Source organism: Arvicanthis niloticus, chromosome 3 (genome assembly GCF_011762505.2).
Source record: "Arvicanthis niloticus isolate mArvNil1 chromosome 3, mArvNil1.pat.X, whole genome shotgun sequence".
NCBI classification, from domain to species: domain Eukaryota; kingdom Metazoa; phylum Chordata; class Mammalia; order Rodentia; family Muridae; genus Arvicanthis; species Arvicanthis niloticus.
Genome location: NC_047660.1, coordinates 60,854,266 through 60,878,288, shown reverse-complemented (window position 1 = coordinate 60,878,288; position 24,023 = coordinate 60,854,266).

The window sequence follows — 24,023 nt, the reverse complement described above, 5'->3', positions numbered from 1 at the left end:
GCCCCAAAAGCATTGAGGCAAAGCATTGAGGCCGAGTGTGGGCCTCAACAGTGTGTTATTTGCATGGGGTTATTGGAGTTGGAGATTTACTGCAACATACCCTTTTCTCTTTCTCCCTTCCAGATTATCTTTCTGTTGATGGGTTTCCCTTCGAGTAGATTGCTAGTGTCATGGAGGAAGGGTATTGGCATCAGGAGAGGATCCCTGGGTAGCTGCTTCTCTTACTGACTCACTTGCATCAAGTTGAAGTGTGAAGGCTGATAAGAAGAAACAAACTGAAGGAGCCATGGATACTGAACTTAGGTGTCACTGAAGACTCAGAGATGCTGACTTCATTTAGAAATGAAGTCATGCATGCAGTTAGGAAACAGACTTGGGAATGGTGGTTCAGAGAGTGAGTATTAGAAGGAACCCTCTATTTCATCTCCTAGGCTACACAGGGCAGGACAGGGAAGAGCCACTCGGGAAGGATCCCTGGGACCTTTAGCTGCTTTCTGTACCTTCTAGGGATCACAGAGAACTTGATAGTGTCAACGTATTTGGCTCTTTAGGGGAGTCCTGACTCGTTGGATAAGCCACGGTTCCCACTTCTTTTGCAAGAAAGAGAGAATCTGACCAATGGTTCTCTTCTTCTGTCTCCTATCTTCACTGTTCTGGGGCCTTTCCACCATGGCAAGGGAAACCTGTAGAGATACAGTTCTATATATTGGGAAAGAAAGTATGCTGCTTTGGGTTAAAATGCATTTCAAAAGTCTAGTCATCATTATTACTTATACCTGTAAGCAATCTGCTCAGAAAACGGAGCTTTCTATGATGATGGAATTCTAATGGAATACCACACATAGGTCAGAAACACCAACAACTCTAGCTTGAAAGGGTCATGGTTAGATTCTTTGGTACTCACAGCTAACTAGCATGTTGGTCCTATTTAAGTCGGAGCAGAGGATCAGGGCAGGAAGAACAGTAGCTACTTTGTTCTAACATTTCATTCTCCTCCCAGCCACACCTGTGCCTCCTTCACTTCCACCTCTGTACCTGTAACCTTTGACCTCCCGGAGGCCTCTTCCAGTACCAGGGATTCATGGTTCACCAGGCTTTCTAGATTGTTTTTAGGTGTTTCTAATCTATGTGAGATGCTTCATGCAGCCAGTGGCCTCTCCTTTACAGCTTTCCAAGGAAGGTGTCTTGGTTTCTTTTCTGTTGCTGTGATAAAATACTTTGGCAGAAGTAACTTAAGGAAGAAAGGGTTTATTTGGCTCATGGTTCCAGGTTATACTTCATCATGACAGGAAAATCACAGTGGCAGGAGCTTGAAAGAACTGGTCACATTGCATCCACACTCCAGGGCAGAGAGCAATGAATGTATGCATGCCTAATGTGGCTCCTTGTCTTTCATTCAGCTTAGGGCCCAGACCATGGAATGGTGCCACCCATGTCAAAGGTGAGTCTTCCAGCCTCAATCTGATAGAGTCAATCCCTCACAGGCATGCTCAGAGGCCCACCTCCCCGGTGATCATATATCTTATCAAGTTGACAATGTACATTATCCATCATAGCAGGGTACGAATTCAGAGCTCAGTTTCCCTTCATGCCAGCTCCCTCTTGGGCCACCTTGGGCAGTCTCGGCATTCACTAGGAGATGGGAAAGGCCACCACAGTGAAATCAATACTAGTATAGACCAAACAGAAACTCAGACCCCCCCCCAGTTTAATAGGATATCACTCCTTAGCTGTCCCTAATGCAGCCTCTGAGGTTGTCACAGCACAGGAGGGAGATGACAGTGATTATTTCTACTAGGTTGGAGAAACTAGGCAAGATAAGTCACTTCTATTATTAGTTCAGTATACTCTGGTAAGCTCCATGTTAGTATTTAGAGGAGGGCTCTAATATAGTCTTTATTTTCAAGGACTTCCGAAGTTTCTACAAAAGTAATAGACAAGTAATTTGTAAGTGTATGTTGTATACACATGTATACATGTATATGTTTGCATGTATATGTGTACATTCATGTGTGTGCGTGTATGCGTGCGTGTGTGCATGTGCATGTGTATGTGTATATGTGTGTGAAGATCAGAGGTCAACACTGAGTGTCTTTCTCAATTGCTTTCCACCTTACTCTCTGAGACAGATTTCTCATTGAACCTAGATTTCACTGACTTAGCTAGGATGGCTAGGTAACAAGCTCCAGGAAACTATTAGTCCCACCTCCCCAACTGGGGATTACAGATGCAAGCTGCCACATCCAGTTTTTTGATGGGTTTTGATGGTCACAATGCAGGACCTCAGGCTTGCAGTGTACTGACTATGACATCTCCCCAGCCCCAAGACTGTTCAGTAGTAACATAAGGTTTGGGGAAATCCTGTCCTTTTGGATTTATCCAATATGGATAAAGTTGGAGACATCATGTTAAGTAAAATGAACAAGGCACAGAAAGAAAACGAAACTGTGTTTTAAATTATATATAGATTCCAAACCAGTCATATGACAAAAAGAATGGTAGGTGTCAGTGGCTGAGGGAGTGGTTTTGGGGAGCTGGTCAAAGAACACACATGTTAAATGGGCAGAAGAAATAAGTTCAACAGATCTGCTGTATAATATAGTGATCATAATTGATAATGATGTGTTACCCACATGAGATTGCTCAAGTAGCTTTTATATGTTTCCATCTAAAAGTAAGTATGTAAGGTAATTCATCTATTAGTTAGTCTGATTCAGCCACCCCATAAAGGAAAACAAAAATGATGTGTACCAGAAATACACTTTTAGATTTGTTAATTAACAAAAGAGAAAACTCAGTTTTCCCCGTAAGCTTTCAGATGAGGTTAGAAGAAGGACACATGGAGTGGACATCAGTGAAAGGGAGGAGAATGGGGAGCTGGGGGTGAAAGGGAGATGGAAAATGAGGAAGAGAAGGAGGGAAAAAGAAGCCAGCTTTTCAGGAGATGTGAACAAAGGTGGAAACAAGGACGCTCATGTCAGAATACATGAATGGGAATAGCTGGCTATCCTCTGTACTTGCTCAGTGAAATTGGGGCAAACTGATTTATCCCTTCTGACCTCAGTCCAATTCTCAGTAAACAGAAAGCATAAATAATATCTAACCCAAGGTTTGTTCTGAGGCTGAGATAACATGATACATCCTAAGTATATAGAACAATGCATGGCAGTGCCAAACACTCAGTACAGGAGAGTCCTGCTCTCCTGAGAAGGCTAGGTTAAGATGTATTACAGTTTGGATTTGACATGTACTCTAATAGGTCCTGGATTTAAGCATTTGTCCTCAGTGGTGGATCCAGTCACTGAGAGGATCCAATGATGAGGGTTCTGGCCTGATTGATGGATTATTCCAGTGATGGTTTGTGTTTGAATGGACCCTGGGAAGTAGCAAAACCTGGGAAGTGAGACCGGACTGGAGAATGTAGGCAGCTGGGGACACACTCCCTAAAGATTTATTTGTCCTCTATCTCTCCCTTTCATTTCCTCCTCTGCCTCCTGGCTGCCACAGGTGAGCAGCCTTCTCTGATATACATCCCCATTGTCACTGTCTCACCACAGACCCAGAAACATGACCCTGGGCTGACACCTCTGAGACCAGGAGCCCAGATAAACCCCTCCTTCCTTAAATGGATAGTTTTGAGATATTTGTTACAATGATAAAAAGCTGATGAGATAGGCAAGTAAGCAAAGTGCCCATTGTAGAGCATCTTAGAATCTGCAGAATGCAGACCCCAGAGTATTTCCTAGGATATGCTTATATTTGCATAATATAATTCCCCACTCTTTCTTTTTACTTACTAGCTTTCCAGGTAGTTCAACTCTTTTGATCTTATTCTAACAAATGGCCCAGGGGCTGGCATGATGGCTCAGTGGGTAAAGGAGCCTGATGCTAAGTCTGACAGCTTGAGTTTGATCCTTGGAACTCATATATAGGAAGGAGAGAATCAACTCCTACAAGTTGTTCTCTGATCTCTGTGGTATATGATCTATACATATGCTAGCTGGTTTTTGTCAACTTGACCCAAATTGCAGCTATATGGGAAGAGTGAATCTCAATTGAGAAAATGCTTCCATGAGATTAGCCTGCAGGCAAGTCTCTGGTGACATTTCATTAATTAATGGTGCATAGGGGCGAGTCAAGGTCACTGTGGGTAGTGCCATCCTTGAGCAGGTGGTCCTGGGTAAGAGAATGAATTGAGGAAGCATGAGGAGCAAACCAGTAACCAGTTTGAACCTCTGCCTCAGTTCAGCCCTCCAGGTTCCTGCCCTGACTTCAGGGACAGACTGTAACCTGTGAGTGTGACTCTTAAATCACACTCTGTTACTGAGGGAAGTTAGGGCAGGAACTCAAGGCAGGAACCCCGAGGCAGGAAATAAAGCAGAAAGCATGGAGGGACCCTCCTTATTTGTTGGGAGCCGACTTTAAGCAGAAAGTGGCTGGAAGGCAGCTATCGGCTTTGCAGCCATCTGGAACCATATACCCTGGTGAGAGACTTGTTTTTCGGAAGCATAAAACAGCTGAAGCACACTCTGATAAATATATTGTTTATCCCACATAGCTTGTTTTGCTGTTTAGTGACCCCAGCTGCATTGTGCACGTGGTAGAATGTCTTCACCTGTGTTCTCCTGCTTGTGCTTATAAATACCCAGGGTTTTCTTGTAAAAAAAAAAAAAAATGGGGGAAATAAAGGAGTAACCAGACTTGACTACACACTCTGGTTTGTCTCCATTCTTCGAATCTCTTGCCCCTCCATCCCCACTCTCTCTTGACCAGAGCACTTAGCCCCAAAGTGTGGGGCAGTGTAGACAGCATATTAGTAGCCCCAAGGCATGGGGCAGTGCAGGCCGCAACATTTTGGTGCCTGATGTGGAGCTCCAGTAAGCGGGATACCGTGAAGGACACCTCGGGAATTGGAAGCAGCCATCCTCTCTCCTGTGCTGGAGAACCAGTCGACTGATGAAGCTGGCTGAATTCAGAGGTGAAACAAAGGTGATTGCAGGGAGACCAGTAGGTCATAGTAACAAAAGTGGGGCAAGAAATAAATAAGCAGAAACAGATGAAAAAGGTTTTAAAGATCCAAGGAGTAAATTGCAGGCTGCTCTGAGTCAAGAGAGCCAAACAGATAAATAGATAAAAGTTATAGTAACGAAAAAGGAGCAAGAAATAAGTGAGCAGAAACAGATGAAAAAGGCTTTAAAGACGAAAGGAGTGAATTGCAGGCTGCTCTGAGTCAAGAGAGCCAAACAGATAAATAGATAAATAGAAGGTTGCTCTAGGCAGAGAGCTGAGCAGAATGATAATGTTAATTGATTTAACTTTAAAAATGGGTGTGATTCTGAGTTGTATAGTTATATTTTTCCTCTGGATAGAAGGTCAATATAAAGGTTTTTCTGGTTACTGGCCAAAGGATGGACAGATTTGGGAAAAAAGGTTTTTCTATGAGTTTTCTGATGATGTCATTAAGGTAGTAGTTTTATCTTCCAGAAATATGTGGATCAGACATGACAGAGGTAGGCCTCCAGAACACTAGATTCCAGAGAATCAAAATAATTATCTTGATACTAAAATTTGTTTTGAGATTTGTATATTACAGAATATACAGCTTTGGTGAATGAATCTTATCACCTGCATGTTCACTGATGCCCTGGACTTCCAGCTGGATGCAGTTAAGACAGACTTCAGATGCTTATCAATTTACCCTTCCCCTCATTCCTCTTCTAATATCTCAACGCCCATGTTCAGCTTGAAGAAGTTAAGAGTCAGCACCCCAATTCCCTGGACTTGGGGTCTGAGGTGGTTAATATTAGGCTGTCTTTCTAGGGAAAAGTAATGGTTTTATTGGAACAGGGAGAAAGAGATAAAATTGATTACACAGCCATACTCTATTGGTAGAAATCTGTATAATTGTTACTAAGCTGATGCAATTCAAGGATTTCATTGGTATAATTTCTTCTATTGAAAATTTGTCGGTACAAGGCTTAGACCTTTTACTTCTCCAACAGGGGAAGTTGTGTGTTGCCTTAAAGAGTGTTGCTTTTATACCAACTATTTAGGCATTAAGTCTCTTGTCTCTCGGGTTCATGCTATTCAACAAATTGATGGTTTTTGTACGGCAACAGATAGCAAATGAAACTCATACAGGTCCACTATTATAGGCTGGAAGCAGGGGACTCTGAAACCTCTGTCATCAAGATTGACGAGGATTAACCCCTAACTTATGCGCTAAGCCGGATAGTCAATGAGAACATATTGAGACCCTTGCCCCTAAAAGAAGGGAGGCCTCACCATCCTAAGACAGGAGCTCAACCAATGGCTGTTGAGTATCCAAGGATGGGAAAGGGAGGCTGGGGTCCTTTGTTCCAACCTAGGACAGGCACGGTTTCTGTAAGTTTTCCCAGCCTTCCCTTTTGAAAACAATTTTAAAATGGGGACCTGTTGGGAGCCAACTTTAAGCAGAAAGCAGCTGGAAGGCAGCTATCGGCTTTGCAGCCATCTGGAACCATATACCCTGATGAGAGACTTGTTTTTCGGAAGCATAAAACAGCTGAAGCACACTCTGATAAATATATTGTTTATCCCACATAGCTTGTTTTGCTGTTTAGTGACCCCAGATACATGGTGCACATGGTAAAATGTCTTCACCTGTGTTCTCCTGCTTGTGCTTATAAATACCCAGGATTTTCTTGTAAAAAAATAGGGGAAATAAAGGAGTAACCAGACTTGACCACACACCCAGTCTTGTCTCCATTCTTTGAATCTCTTGCCCCTCCATCCCCACTCTCTCTCTTGACCAGAGCACTTAGCCCCAAAGCGTGGGGCAGTGTGGTTCTCAACATTAGTGGCTCCCAAAGCGTGGGGCCACCAAGCGTGGAGAGTGCAGTTCACAACACTTATTAGCTTGCTCAGTTTACTTTCTTATATACTCCATGCATGACTACCTGTCCACCACCCCTAGTGGGCTGGACCCTTCCACATAATCATTAATCAAGAAAATACAATTGACATGAAAAGTCTGATAGATGAGTTTTTTTTTTTAATTGCGGTTCCTCATCTCAGATACCTCTAGCTTGTCAAGTAAACCAAACCAAACCAGAACAATTGGGCCCTTGTCAACCTGACATACCAATATGATACTATTAAACTATATCCTCTCCTTTCTTGCTTATCCCCAAGATCTTATATTAATATCATAATCTAAAACATAAATGACTAACATCCCCACAGTCTTTATAGATTAAAACGCTTTTAAAAGTTCAGACTCTTAAAAACATCCGAAGCCTCAAAGTTCAAAATCCCTCAAAGATATCAAAGTCTCTCCAAAAATTCAACTGTGGGCTCCTGTAAAATAAAAAATAAGGTGCACACTTTCTTACTCCAAGAGGGAAGAATTAGGGCACAGTTACAATAAAGTCAAAGCTAAGTAAAAATTCAACAGTGCTTGACATCTGGGACCCAGCTTCACCAATGGCTTCTTCTCTCTTCAGGGACTTCAACCCTGCCACATTGTATCAGGCCTCATTTTTTCTCCAAAACCTCTCAATCCTGGTGCTTTTACTGTAACTGAAGCTGCACCATCATCCATAGCCTCTTCCAGCCTTTCTTCAGAGTCCCCCATCTCTGACACAGAGTGCCAGGCCTCAGCTGCTCTCCATGACCCCTTCATTCAAAACTAGTACTGCTTACAAATGACCAAGTCTAGCTGCCAGCAGGAGATGCAGCCTGGGCCCCCACTGGACCATAGCTTCTGTATAGTGACCCTGAGGAAACACATCTCAGAAGGTTTGGGAGCCAGGATGCTGGTTTTGTGTTAATCGAAGCTGAGTTTTCAGTCTCAGCTGACCAGTACTGATTGCCTCAGCAAAGCAAAGGTTTCACTTTAGTGGTTCTGGTCTTTTGTTAATCACAGTCTATTTGATTTTTTAGTCCCCCAAAAACCAGAGCCACAGATTCAGAATTCAAAATATAGGAGAGGCCCCGAAGAGCCTTTAAGGAACTCTACAACTTAGCCCCAAACGTCACAAGTCAAGCCTCCATGACTCCCATTGCTCTCAAATCCTAATCTCCCAAGAACAGCCCACTGATCTTTGAGCACATAATGGCTTTTCTAACCCAAAGTCCAAATGCGCCAAATCCTACCCAAAATGCACAGTCAAGTCTGTCTAGTAATAATAACCCGTGACCTTGTACCAATTTCTGTCTTAGGATTTTTATTGCTATGATAAAAGACCATGATTTTAAAAAATCAGCTTGGACAGGGGAGGTTTTATTTCTGCTTCACACTCCAACATCACAGGCCATGAGTGAAGGAAGCCAGGGCAGGAACACAAGGCAGGAACCTGGAGGTAGGGGCTGATGCAGAGGTCACAATGGAGGATTATTACTTACTGGCTTGCTAGCCATGGGTTGCCCAGCTTGGTCTTTTATAAAACTCAAGACTATCTGCCCAGGGCACACTGTCCATGGTGAACTGTGTCCTTCCACATCATCAATTAAGAAAATGTACCAGAGGATTGCCCACAGGCGAGGCAGGTGGGAGCATCATCTCAACTGAGGTTCCTCTTTCCAGATAACTCTGTTTGTGTCAAGTTGACAATAAAATCCAACCAGGACAGACATGCCACCCTTCCTCCAAATAAATACATGTAAAATGTTAAGCCAGCACTAAGGCAAATTGTCCAGACCAGATTTTCATGGGAGCATCTTGTTTGCAATGTCCTGGCCACTGTCACTGTCATTTTCTCACCAGCCATCATGTCATCATGCCTTCCTGCACCTGATCTTGTTTCCTAGCTTCATTTTTTGCTTGGCTGTAGACACAAAGAAGTGTAATGTATGGCTCTTGCTTGTGGGGAACTTTCCAGATGCTTGCATTAAAATGTGGCTTTTCCAAGTCCATGTTTAGAAGCTTTTGTTACAGTGGAATGAGAAAAGGTAAAAATAGCTCCAGCAGGCATTTCAGAGGGGCCTCAGATTGTTCTTTGCTCATTTTTCTTCTTCAGTTGTGAATATCTTTCACTTCCATAAAGAGACAAAGAAAAGTAAATTCCTTGCAGTGGCAAATTCCCTTTATGCCTGGTGGTACATTATCGCTGCTATAGAATTAGCTTAGAAGAGCGGGAGAGCCTGTTTTCAAGGAAATCCAACTCTTTCTTTTGTGGTTATTGACTCTCTTGATGTACATTCCAATGTCAATGGGGTGAGTGGTAGGAAGGGGCACACACTCGCCATGGGGTCTCTAAGGGCCAGGCTTGGCCCCAACATTAAATACCAGTCACAAATCCTGCTAACCTGGCTTCTCATCAGAGAATGACAGGGTTTGGACTCTATAGAGATGTGCCTGTGACTCCCAGCAAGCCGGTGGACAAAGCTCTTGCATATTTGTTGATGTGGCTATGATGACATGTTCTCTGTCACCCTGAGTAGTGGGAATCCACCACGATAAAGGCAAGTACTGGCCCCTAACAGCACCACCTGCTATTGGCTGTGTCATCTTGATGAAGTTAAGAAAAATTATTAGCCTGCTTTTCCTGAAGATACTTCTCACTTTGTTTATTCTGTGACCACGTTTTAGGATGACGAATTGTAAAGCATCAAATCATCCAGAATAGACAGAATGGTGGAGAGAATTTTTCCTGAAAATGGCAAGTTTATGCTGAGTGGAGGAGGGGAGGCAGAGATGCTAGATCCATCTGTAATTGCTTGGGCCTCACTTTGAGGGAATTGTAAAATGCAAGCTGTGCAGACGGAAGCTCCACCTGGCTGTTCCTCCTGTGGGCAATTAGTGGGTCACGACCATGTGCGTTTCCATGGCACTGTATACTCTTTAGGGCACATTCAGAGACACATAAGCGGTTGAATTCCAGGGTCCTTGAGGGCTGATGTAATTGCTCTTGGCTTCTGGCTGTTCTTGGGTTCGTACAGCCATTATTTTAGGGGAGTTTCTGCCATTTTGGTAGGCTAGGAGACAGTGGACCACTGAAGCATGTAGGCTCCAGTCGTCCTCATTTCATGTCTTTATATTTATAACTATCGATTCCTCATCAGACCTACCATTTATTCAATGTTTGCCACATTCTCAGTTAATTCCTGCCTGTCCTAAGAGAGGAACAGAAACCAACAACAGGAGAGGGCTGTGGTCATGGGAGCTTTGAGTTATCTCCCTTGATGGTTGAAATAACCACAAGGTGTAACTGCTTTGCCATTGTTAAACCACATTATTGTATTTAAATGTATAAAAATTAAAGATAATGTGATTGATTGTATTAGTATCCTGTGAGTTTATCAGTACCACATGTGTGTAGGTCCTTAAAGAGGCCAGAAGAGGGCATCGGATTCCCTGGCTCTCTTAGAGCCTTAGATCATCTTCCAATGGGAGAAACTGAGGCTAAAGAAATACTGAGCCACTTGATCCAAGCTGTATTGCCAGTCAGCTAGAAGACTGGGTTTTACACTCACATTTGAGGGGCCCCAAGGTGGAGCTCAGACATGCATTCATCTCTGGCACATCTTCAGTTTCCTACCAAAGAAAACACAGGGTGTATAAATGCTTACAGTGAGTCCCAGACTAATAAAATAGTACAGATCTTAGAACTTTGTATGTCTTCATTTATTCTGCTCAATATACTTTTATTAAGCTTTATGCCAATTGATTGCTTTTTCACTCCAACTTCATAACAAAATGATTTTTTTTTGTACACACAACTTACTAAAAAGACAGTTATCTCAACTAGACCAAGAAATACACACGATTAAAGGAGATGATACATTATCAAGGTCATTTGCAGTTTTCATCCAAAGAGTTCATAGTTTAGATTATAAAATCTATTAATTAACTACATTTATTTATTGTAGTACTGGGCATTGAGCCTAGAGACTCATGCATATTCATTTATTATTGACAGAGATACAGAGGCAGGGCTGAGGTGGAGCTCAGTGGTTAAGCACTTGCTCAATGTGTACAAATCTGGGTCAGTTTCTAGCAAAATGCACACATACATACACATGTGTGCACATGCACACACACACATACTTGCACACACATACTCGCACACACATACACACACCAATGCAGTGTTAGGTTTAATTGTAAGCAAAGGAAGTCTGTTTGGCTCATAGTTCTAAAGATTAGTTGCTTAGAATGGAGGGTCTGTGTCTGGTGAGGACCTTCCTGCAGTAGATCGCTGGCTGACTGTGTAATATACAGAGAGAGCAACAGGAGGGTTGGGAGAGCCAGCTGCCCCTTTCAGAGGACCACCAACAACCCACCACTCCCAGGTCATTCTAAGAGCTCTCAGGACCTAGTTACATCTGAATCCTCATCTCTTACTCCTATTGCAAGGCAACTGCATCTCAGAATGAGCACTGGAGCCCCAGTATCCAGGAGACAATCCTTTGTGTGATAGCATCAGGTAGTGGGGGTGGGTGGGTGGAAGAGTATTTTACCTACATATTTCCCTTTAATCTCAACTCCCTGAAAGGACCGCTCCTTTCTTCAGAGGCCTGTCCAGCATCTTAGTCCTCTTTCTTCTCTCTTCCTTATGGTTTTCTTCTGTTCCACCCTCCACCTTTCCACATCATGGAGCATGTTTGTAATTGTCTGAGCAAAGGAAGGACCCAGTGAATGGGTTGAGGGTTTAGATCCTTCTAGTGAGAGCCAGCCTCTCTGGTGGGAGCACATTGTTTTCTCACTGTGCTGGAAGGCCCTGATGGGTGAGCTGAAGTTTAGTGAGTTTAGACACTGGATGAGGACCCAGTAAGATTTATAAGGAAGGAAACCGACATCTCATAGCCCTGCCAGTTCTCAGGCTTGAGATATAGTGAATGAGCAGGGTTTGACCCTTTCAGGGCAGAAGATACTTTGTTCAAAGTATCTTCCTAAGCAGCCTTAATCAGTCTCTCTGCAGGATGCTGCTTCCACACTGGTGACAAAGGCCTCCCTCCTCTGTGCCCTAAGTCCTAGAACTTGTACTCTGTGTCTCAGACAGCTCCACTTGGCTCAGTTCCTCCCTGTCTATTTAAAGCATCCATTCATTCTGGTTTTTTTTTTTTTTTTTTTTTTTCATCCCCAATAGCTGCTCCATTTCTTTTCTTTTTGGAGAGTCTGTTTTTCCCACCTGCCTGTGCTCCTCTGAATCAGGCTATGCTCTGTGAACCTTGAATTAATTTCCTCACTGTCTCTCCTTCCCTCCTGCCCTCTCCTCTCCCTCCCTTCTCTCTGAGAAGCCCAGGCTGGTCTTGAACTACATCCTCTTGCCTTGCCTCTAGTGATGAGATTTTTGTAGGAAGGACAAGGGCTTGGAACAACAAAAGCAGCAGATTGGAACATAGGCTGGAAGTCACAGCCACCGGAACTTCTGTGGTTGATCGGTTGATTCATTTATTTCATGAGGCTGTGATAAAATATCTGCATGAAGCAACTTATTCTAGCTCACAGTTCCAGGCCCCAGGCTGTCATTTTGGGAAAGTAAAGTTGGTAGGAACTTGAAGCAGCAAGTCACATCATGTCCACAATCCAGAAAGGAGAAGGAAGGACGTCTGTGCTCAGCCGTCCTTTTTTATGTAGTCTAGGACCTAAACCCTGGGAATGGGGCCACCTGCTTCTAGGGCTGTGTCTTCCAACATCAATTATTGTAATCATGAGCATCCTTTACAGACCTGGCCACAGTTCCTTAAGGAGCCTCCTGCCTGGGTGATTCCAGATTATGCCAAATGGACAGTTAACACTAACCATCACAATTGTGGAGTAGAAACTTTTAGGTTGTGGGACTGCTGGGCTGGAAAAATGCCAAAAGGAAAGCTTTCCCCCCTCCCCCCGTAGAAGGCCAGAGAGTGACCATCTTTGTGACTGATTACTTCTACTGGGGCAGAAGGACAGCTATGGATAACATACAAATGAGTGGACCAGTTCTGTTTCAGTAAGATCCCTGTGACTTCTATTTGTCTAGAGGCTGCTTCTCACCTGGATTTCTAACTGAGGCCTAGAATGGAAACGACTGCCACCTAACAGAGAAATATAGCATAGGGATCTGTTTCAGTCAATCACCGGGGCCACCTCATCATACCTCAGGCAGAGTAGGCAGATGCCAAGCTGTAGCCACTTGGGTGGTTGACTATTTTTCTTGTACCCACTCTGTTTACATCACTGAGCACGGGGGACCTGTACCAGCTCAGAGTGTAGCCAGTTCATGGATTGTCCTTTGCCAGGATAAAGTCTCTTCCATTCAATATACCCTGAATATTTCTTTTGGTTCTTTATTTATGAAAACAGGAGATGGGCTGGGATAAACCAGTTTCCACATTCCTGATGTAGATTAAGGTCTTGTTCCTACAAAGCAGGCACTGAGGTCTGGCAATGGAAATGGTTAAGACTCAGCTAACTTTTAGAAGAGAGAAAACCCAGCCTCCGCAGGGGCCAAGTGACACCTGTTGAGGACTGTAGAGGATTCGCTTCCCTGGGGCCAGAGGGACTGGGTACATATCTAAATATTCTGATAGCACTGCCTGGTGCTGTAATGTCAGTGTAGAAATAAGGGCTCCTTCAGTTTGTGGGGCCTGAAAGACCTATGAAGAGCAAAACAGCAGCTGTTTGGTGTCAGAGAGTCTACAGTGGATTAGGAACAACAAAGGTTTTGAACACCAGGTTGCCCTTTTCAGTCGGCTGTAATTATACAGCTTGAGTTAGGACAGGGCTTCAGCCTCTCAGCTGTCAGTGAGCTCCCTGGAACAGCATACAACGAGGAAAGGGAGGGAGATGTGTTTCTTTTGTTGACTTGTTTGAGGCTTCAAAATTAATAGAAAGGTTAGGATGGAGGGTCACACACGGCACAGAAATGGACCAAAAGGAAATATAGATCAATGCCTTCCTTTCTCGTAACCCTGGCATTATTCAGACAGCATTTGCAAAGTTGGCTTGAGATGACCCTGACTGAGGTCCTAGACACCAACTACAAAGTAGACACATAACTTTCCTATGCCATCCTCTGCACACAGAAGGATGACCCCAAATGCATGCTCATTCTCAGATCCAGATTGAATGTGTGTGTTTGACACAGGGTCTTGCTTTTCCCATCTTTGAGTCGGAACAGGGTCAGGAGATCTTCTTTCCACCAGGTGACTAAGTCTACAGGGATTTTCAGCTGAAGGATTTTAGTTGAAGACATTCAGTTAAGAACTGAGTGGTTCAAAGTTTCTAGTAATCTTTACATTGTCAAGTTATGGGTGTCTGTTAGTTCTCAACTACTGCAAGAAGAAGGTTCTCTGGTGAGGGCTGAGTGAGACACTGACTTATGGGTATAGCAGAATGTTGATGGGGGTCATTAAAATGATTTCAGTAGAAGAACAGGATTAGGGTTTTCCCTAGGCCCATGGCCTATCTAGTCTTGGGTTCTTAGCCATCTTAGCAGTGTCAGAGCACTATCTCAGGGAGCAGGCCTTAAATCCAATAAAAAATGTGGTAGGTTATTTCCACAAACATGTGTCTCACTATTGTCCCAGTATATATTTCAGGCTGAGTTTATAGCTGTGTGATCACTTTTCTCCTCTGGTAGTGTAAAGACCACCTTCTGTCACTCTGAATACTAGTCAGGAGCAGTAAAGCTTTCAGTTGGGTACCAGCTGGACTTTTCCATGTTCGATGACATGTGTGTTGTCTTCATTAATAGAGCCTTACCATCAGGTAATAGAGAGAAACCAATAGCCTTGGAAATAGCCTGTAATATTTGGGGTTTCTCTGTGACCCTTTCAGCCAGTGATTCAACAAGATGTTACCACATGAGTTAACAACCATTTTAAGTCCAGAACTAGGGGATTTGATGCCCTCTTTTGATCTTTGTGGGCACTGGGTGCACACATTCAGGCAAATCACTCATACAGGTAAAATAAATATATCTTAAAAAATTTAAAAAGTACCATGCAATTACTATTTGAGACCTTTTAAGGAGTTAGAATGAGCCAGAAATAAATAGAAGAGAAGGAAAGGAGAATGATCCAGTGTTTACTCTATGCCCTTCCCTTAGATGCACATTCTGATGCAGTCTGTATCTTCTCCCAGATATATTTTTTAAAATTAAAAAAAAGTTTGGAAAGTGATTATGCAAAGGAGGAATGGAGTTCAGGAAAAAACTTTCAGTCCTGTCATCGCCAGATGTGAACATCTGCTCTCTTGTTTGTACCTCTGACCACATTAAATATTTGATGCCCCATCCAAATGACTGTTTTGTGGGTTTACTGAGCACTTTAATGACAAATGCATTTAACCTTTAGCCCGGAAGCAAATGTCATGTTGTCCCTTACTTGCAGATGTCAAGTGATCTCTGTTGCAGTTTAAAGAAGCCAGAAAGAGGCTGAAATGTCTGTGTGTGTCTGAATCGGATCGAGAATAAATGTGCACATTGGTTGCCTGGAAAACGTTTTCAAAGTGAGATGAAGAGTGCCCAACGAGACTGTCTTTGTGCCATCTTCATTTAATTCGGCTCATCGCTGTTCTCTATTCTAGCACTTGGCTGCAGGAAAAGCATGCCTAGCTTGAACAATGAATATTTTATATTTTTAGACATAATTGCCTTTGACAAGTTTATTTGGAGAGATTTTTGTTGAATTCTTGTTCTGCACGTATTGAGAGAATCAAGTTGTCATGTGGTTTTTCTGTTTCATTCTGTTAACATGGTACGTCACATTAATGCGTAAATGTTGAGCCTGCCTTGGATGTAGTCCCTTTGGTTATAGTGCATGGCCCTTGATGTGTGTGGTTGAATTGGGTTTGCTGGTATCTTTGGGGTGATTTCTGTTTACATCCGTGTTATCAGAAATAATAATGGATAGTTTTCTGTAATGTCTTTGTCTGGTTTTGGTATCACAGAGATTATGGTTCCATAAAATGAATTTGAAACTAGTCCCCTATAGGCTTAGACTTTTCAAAACCTATTTTAATAAGGGTTCTTAAACACTTCAACCTTCCTTTTAGACCATCTACCAGAGTTAAGGTAAAAGAAAGGTTGATAGGAAATGGGGGGGTGTAGGCCTATTTAGAAGTACTTCTTTGGGAGGGAGAGATTCCAATCTTTATTATTAGGATATCAGCAGTCCAGTCCAAAACACTAAGCACAAAACAGTACCAGCAGCTTCATCCAAAAGAAACTGTGAGGCTCTGCCTAATCAGCATGAGTCTGCAGAAGTAGAAAGAAGCCTCTGGAACAACACGAGAAGCTCTTTGGCATTTCTCTCTCTACAAATTTATGATAAGTGAAGATCAGTGAAGACCAGCAAAGATTTGCAAGGGGAACTAATGCAAGAATGTCCTATCACTCTCTGTGGGATTATACCTGTATTCTTTCTAAATATCTCTCATCTTCTTAAACGTCTACTCCAGCAAAACATCACATGCCCTTTCATAAGACAGCTTCTAGGAAAACGCCATGGTCTGTTCTCAACAAAGCATTCTTTCACGTATGTGCTTCAATAAAGCATTCTGTCATAAGACAGCTTTCAAAAAACCATCATACAACATAACTGAATCTCTAAAGAAACCAGAAATTTTCACTTAAGTCCCCTTCTATATTTGGAAGAGTGTAAGAAATGTTGGTATTTGTTCTTTGAAATGTTTGGTAAAATTTACCCACAGAGCTGCCTAATCCTGAGCTTTCATTGTAGGGATACATTTGGTTGCTTATTCTGAAAGGGTTAAAAATTTTCAAAAACTCCTAACAGACAGAGCAGAACCAAGAATATAGGTCAGCTTGGTTGTGAGCTCTGTGTTTCAGGAACTTGGTGACCACAAGATAGATGGTTGGTTACGAATAGGCTCTTAGAAAATAGTCTATACAAAATGTTCCCCATGACTGTTCCTTGGACCCTGTCACAAACTGAATAATGGGCTGGGACTTTCTACAGGCACTCTCCAATAGCCCTCCTTTACTCCCCCTGGGTTGTGCCCCCCCCCAGTTGTGGTTTTTGGCTTTAAATTCTCTCTGTCTCCAAAGTCCTGGGGTCAGACCCCATTGCCCCTTCGTGGGCTATAGGTCTTGACCTCAACATGTTGATCAAAATATACCTCTTGCTGATTACATCAAGTTCGGTGTCTTGTGAGTTAATGGGTGGCCATGAATTCCTGAGGCTTGGGTGAGGTCCTCCCTTCATGGGGGCCTTACAATTCAGTTATTATTGGTCTATTTAGACTTCCTATTTAGTCTTGGGAAAATGTATGCTTCTAGGAATTTATTTATATGTAATAGTTAGTTTTAATTTTCAACTTGATCCAATCCTGGGTAGACTGATAATTGAACTGTCTATATTTGGTTGATCTGGGGTTTGTCTATGGGGGAATTGTCTTAATTGTGATGTGGGAAGACTCAGCCTACTGCGAACAGCACCATTACCTAGACAGGAGTTCTGAAGCATATAAAAATGAAGAAATAGAGCTGAGTGCAATCAAGTAGCAAGCAGCAAGCAAGCAAGCAAGCAAGCAAGCAGCAAGTAAGCAAGCAGCAAGCAAGCAGGCAGCATTTATTCCCTTTTCTTCTTGATTGAGGATGTGATGTGCTAGTTGTTTCAAGCTCCTGCTGCCATGACTTCCCTTCAGTGATAGCTTGACTTGGAATTATAAGCTGAAATAAGCCTTTTCTTGCCTTAACTTGCTTTTGCCAGGGTATTTTATCACAGCCAAGTATCACAGCATATAATGATCTATCCAAAAAGAAAATTAAAATTCCAAATTACAACAGTATTTAAAAAAGAAGAATGCATTTAACCAAGGAAGTAAAATACCTGTGTACAGAGAATTATAAAATATCTATGAAAGAAATGGATAAGGGCAAAAGCAATGGAAAAATGGCTCCTATCCATGGATTAGAAGAATTACTACTGTAATAGCTATACTTCACAGATATATTTACAAAATTAATACAAGCAAAGTCCCCAGGTCATTTTTATCAGAAATAAAAAAAAATCTAAAGTTTGTATAATATCACACTGGACCATAAACAAAAAAGCTATCGTGAGAAAGAAGAGGAAAATTGAAGGTATCATGCTTTCTGATTTTAAATTGTATTCCAAAGTAGTAGTAGTAAAAACAGGCTGGCAATGGAATAAGAACACTGAATAATGGAACAAACTAATGTTCAGAAATAAGCCTACACATACATATTAAACTAATGTTGGATGAGTGTACCAAAAACATGTGGAAAAGAAAGTCTTTCCAATGATGCTCAGTAAGATAGATATCCACTGCAAAGAGGATGGAATTGCATCCTTATCTTATAATAGACCCCCAAATCAACCAAAGATAGAAGATATAACGAAGAACTCAGAACTTGCAAAACACTAGGCTAGAGGCACCTTCTCCCTGCAAGGAAGACCCAGAATCAAATAAACAGCCACTGTTCACTGGTCAGTTGGAACCAGTTGCAACTCAGGAAGATGCTCTTTGATAAGAAAAAATGCTGCCACCAAGGGGCACTGTTTCAAGACAAGCCCACTGGTGTTCCTCTGCTGCTGTGTGCTTAACATCCTTATTGGGTCTTAGACTGCTGGAATGACTTTATCCCTGGAAGTCCTGCAGAGGCTGATGGGTGCCACTATGACACATATCCAGGCTTGCTGGAGTAAGCCCACCCATGGAGCCTGGCAGGGCCCTTTCACTACTGTGTGAGTGTATTACATTGCCTGGGCTCTCTAGAGGAGCTGTGCAGGGAGTATCCTTTCTCTGCAGAAAACTAAGCCATTGATTATAACTCAGGAAGCTATGTGGTGATGATATTGCTGCACCCATATGGAACCAGAGCCTGGGTAGCATACTAACATATTAAACAGCACTCAAGACTTGACTTTGGGAGAGAAATCACTATATAAAATTGGTAGTGACAACAGGTCCATGAGATGTGCAAGTGTCGATAGAGGGACACAAGAAGTCTGACCAATTAAGGTAATAAAATACTTGCAAAAGAATACAATAGCTCTACCAACAAACCCCAAAGTAAAGGAAGTTGGTAGACTTCCTGCAAAAAGACCCAAAACAATGACTCTGAGGAGACCTCATAAGATACAAGAGAATGCAAAGGGGCAATTCAATTAAGTTAGGGAAACCATTCATGGTTTGAATGAGAAATCTGGCAAAGAGTTAGAAGCCACTAAAAGAGTCAAACAAGAATTTTTACCTGAAAAATGCAATAAATAAAATGAAAAATTCAGTAGAAATTTTGAGCAACAGACTTGACCAAGCAGAAGAAAGAATTTCTGAACTCAAAGGTATGTATTTTGAGATAACACTTTCTCTAAATAAAAAGAATGAAGCACAATGTCCCAAGACATCTGCCATTATGAAGTGAACACATTTTCAAATTATAGCTATTCCTGAAGAAGGAAGGAAGGAAGGAAGGGAAAAGGCACAGAAAATAAGTTCAACAAAACAGCTTCTCAATGTACTGAATTTTAGGAGTGATGTGAACAACCAGAGCTGGGAGGCTCAATGGGCCTTAAATGGATTTGACTATCAAAAGGTATTCTCTATGCCATATTTCAGTCAAATTGTCAAACGTCCAGGATAAAGAGAGAATTCTGAAAACAAGAAATGTGCCAAGTTACATTTTGGGAACCCTCCATTAGCTTATTAGAATATTTCTTAGCAGAAACAATATTTAACCCTGGAAAGAAACCCAAATGTCGGCCAAGAGCATGGAAGCCGGCAAAGCTGTCTTGTAGACAAGTAAACTGAGCACCATCAGGGCAGTGGAACGACCATCTCCAGAATGGGGAGGGTATTTAGCAGCATAATGATCACAAAACTACAGGGTCCACTCAAAATTTAGGTCCACAAAAAAGAAAGAGGATCAATCCCTACCAATAAAGAAAACTACCAAATTATAATGATAAACGGAAGAAGAAAGAAACAAAACATAGTATGAATATAAAATCACCAGAAAGAAATCAACATGAAAACAGGAACAAGTCTCTACCAATCACTAACCACATGGAAGGTAAATAAATAGATCACATGATCCAATGAGAAGATGTGCACCTTAGCTAGGGTTACTATTGTTATGGTGAAATACCATGATCGAAGGCATGCTGGGGAGGAAAGGGTTGTAGTCCATCACTGAAGGAAGCCAGGACAGGAACTCAAGCAGAGCAGGAACCCGAAGGCAAGAGCTGATGCAGAGGCCATGGAGGAGTGCTGCTTACTGTCTTGCTCCTCATGGATTACTCAGCCTGCTTTCTTAGAGAACCCAGGACCATCTGCCCAGGGATGGCTCCACCCACAATGGGCTGGGCCCCATCAATCATTAATGCCTTACAGGTTTGCCTTCAGTCAGATCTTATGGAAATATTTTCTCAACTGAGGTTCCCTCCTCTCTGATAACTAGCTGTGTCAAGTTGACATTAAACTGGCCAGCACAATGTATGCTGGGAGAAAAGCAGCATAAACTCAGAAACAGATATAGGGATGTATTGCCTGGAAGGAACTCACTTCACCAGTAAATACACAGCCTGAAAACAAGTAGTTGGAAGATATTCAGCATAAGCCAGAAGCAAAACCCATTAGGAGAAGCTACATTTACATCACATAAAATAGACTAAGCCAAAGAGGAGACAAAGCTGGTTAGTATACAATGACCAAAGGGTCAATACAGCAAATAATAAAATACCAAGCCTTTCCATGCCCAGTGCTACAGTACACACTATGTTTGCTCTTACGACTTCTGTCATTCTTTTTAAGTTAGTGCACCAATGTCTTCCACACACGTATGGGTATTTTAATTAGTTGTGGGCATCCTTTCACAACATATATGTATTTCAAAACTGAAAATTGTATTTCAATAAACTTATTTAAAAAACAGAAAAATGATACCTTCTACACTGATTCTTTTCAAAGCATACTGTTTGCAAATACAATTTGGATAACATTAAATAAAATTGCCTTAGCAATATCTTAATTAAATGTTTAAGAGCTCTTAAAAGAAGCCATTTTTGATATGAAGCTAGTTGTCTTTCTAGTTCTAACCACTAACCATTTTTAGTGGTGGATAAAATTTTTAAAATATATTCAATAGTGAAACTGTAAAATCCAATATAAAGCTCCCCTGCTTAATTTCCAAATATCTGCTCTGGCTAGGTAGAAGTTCAATGAGATATACCTCGTTAATTTTTTTTGTAATTTGTAAATTTTTTTAATAATGAAGTTTATAATAAAGTATATTTTCTGTTCTTTATTTTTCCTTATTTTTGAGGATTTCATCTATGTATACAATGAAATATGGTTACGTTTATCCTCCGTCCTTCTCCACTCATCTGCCTCCGATCCCCCTAAATATCTGTATCTTTCCTGTATGTCTCTGATTGTGGGTGCTTGTGGGACCACACACTGGAGCATGGGGCCCTAGCAGAGGACACATCCTCAATAAAGAATGGTTTTCCTCTCCCTGACAGCCATTGCCTGACAGTTGCTCTTGAGGATGGGATGAGGCCTGAGTTTCCCTATCCAGGTAAACAATAATAATGATTATTTATAGTAATAATTAAAGAAGAGGTCATGAATTTGAGAGGGAATCAGGGGCATGGGGGGAGGTGGACTGGGAAAAGAAGGATAGGAATGATATAAATACAATACCAATATCCGAAAGTATCAAAAATAAATTTTAAATTAAAACAAACAAATGGGTAACCCCTTCACAAAGGTGACTGTCTTACCTTTGTTCTTTTCAGGTGGCCTCAACACCTGCCCCCATCCCTGTTACTCCAGAAGAAAAGCCATCAGTCTCTTTTGAACTGTCTTTCCGGATAATCTGAATTCTCCTGAGTGCTTGGGTCTATAAGACTTCTCAGATTTTCCTTACCTTCCAGTTGTGCCTATGACATCACAGCTCAGTAGTACAGAGCTGGATGGTGGCCTTTTTCAAGGGTGACTTGCACTTCATACCTATTTATGTTTTAGGCAGCATATTTGATTATATGAAATAATGACTTGTAAAATCCTCATACACATACACAACGCATCTTGATCATTCTCGCCACCCTGCTGTTTCTCACTTGTATCCCCAGGGCATCTCTGGACTCTCCTATGCCTCTCTCAGTCTGCTTTATCTTTATGTTTCTGTGTTTCCTGATTCTGTATTTGAGAGAAAAATTATCTTTCTGAATCTAGTTTATATTGCTTACCATGACAATCTCTGTTTTACCCGCTTGTTTTTTTCCCTGCAGCTTGCATGGTTTTGTTTTGTATTCCATGAGGCATATAGTCCTCATTTCCTATGTCATTTCACCCATTGACGCACTGACACATTGGCACAAAGGCTGATTCCATGCATTGGCAATCGTGACTAGGACTGAGATAAACATGGCTATGGAGGTATCCTGATTGTGTGCTAAATGAATCCTCTAGAGTATTAATTAATTAATTCCTTTGGCACCACGAGTAGAAGAGCTGGATCATAAGGTAGTTCTATTTTTGTTCTTCGAGGAACCTCCACACTGATTTCCACAGTGACTGGACCAATTAGCATGCGATTCAACAGGGTGTGAGGCTCCTCTTCCTCTGCATCCTTGACAGCATTTGTTTGTTTGTTTGTTTGTTTGTTTTGAGACAGGGTTTCTTCTGCATAGCCCTGGCTGTCCTGGAACTTTCTCTGTAGACCAGCCTGTCCCAGAGCTCTTCCTGCCTCTGCCTCCTGAGCACTGGGATGAAAGGTGTGGACCACCATCTACGGCTTGACAGCATGTTTTTGTTTTCTTGATGACAATAGCCATTGTACTTGTTGAAGACAAAATTCGATTCGTATTTCTTCCTGCCAGGTACGGTGGCATTTGTGGCTAGATTACTTTCTTGTGTTCCATGTTTTTAAATTCATTTTGTATTCTGGATATTAATCCTCTACTGGATGAATAGCTGTGGAGAATTCTCTCCAGTCTGCAGGTAGTCTTTTCATTCCGATTGTTTCCTTTAGAGCGTAGGCTCTCTAATCCCATTTGTCATCTCTTTCTAATACTTCCTGAGTGACCAAAGTGCCCTATTCAGGATGTCATTCTCTCTCTCTCTCTCTCTCTCTCTCTCTCTCTCTCTCTCTCTCTCTCTCTCTCTACCCCTCTCCCTCCCTCTTCCTTTCTCTGGAAGCATTTCCTCTGTGTTTTCCTATAATACTTTCACTTCTTTATTTCTTACACCTGAGTTCTTTGTCGCTTTGTCATCTATTTTTGGTTGGTTTTGTACAAGGTAATAGGTAGGGATCTAGTTTCATTTTTTTTACACATGTACATATCTCAGTTTTTCACAACTTCATTTGTTAAAAAGATTGTTTTCTTCAATGTATAAATATTTTTAAAAATTTATTTATTTATTTATTTATTTATTTATTTATTTATTTATTTATTATGTATCTGTTTGTGGGTCTGACTACCTGTCTGTGTACCATGTGCATGTGGTGCCTGTGGAGGCCAGAAGAGGGCATCAGATCTGGAACTGGAGTAACAGATGGCTATGATTTCCTGTGTAGGTGCTGAGAATTGAACCTGGGTTTGCTGCAAGAGCACTACATGCTCTTAACTATGAGGCCATTTCTCTACGTCCTTCAATTATATTTTTAACACCTAGGTTAAGAGTCAGATAACTGCAGTTGTGTGGGCTTATTTATGAATCTTCTATTGTATTAGTCTAGGTGTCTATTTTTATTCTGATGTCAAGATTTTTTTGTTGCTTATGTCTCTATAGCAGTGGTTCTCAGCCTTCCTAATGCTGTGACATCTTAATCCACTTCCTCATGTTGTGGTGTTCCCAAACCATTCCCAATCATTTTTATTGCTACTTCATAACTGTAATTTTGCTACTGTTATGCATCAGAATATAAATATCTAATATGCAGGATATTTGATATTCAATCCCTGTAAAAGGATTGTTAAACCCTCAAATGGGTTATGGCTCACAGGTTGAGAACTACTACTTTATAGTATAAATTGAAATCCAGTATTTTTATACCTCTACAATTGTTTTCTTTGCTCAGGGGTCTTTTGGCTATTTGCATTTTTTGTGACTTTGTATGGAT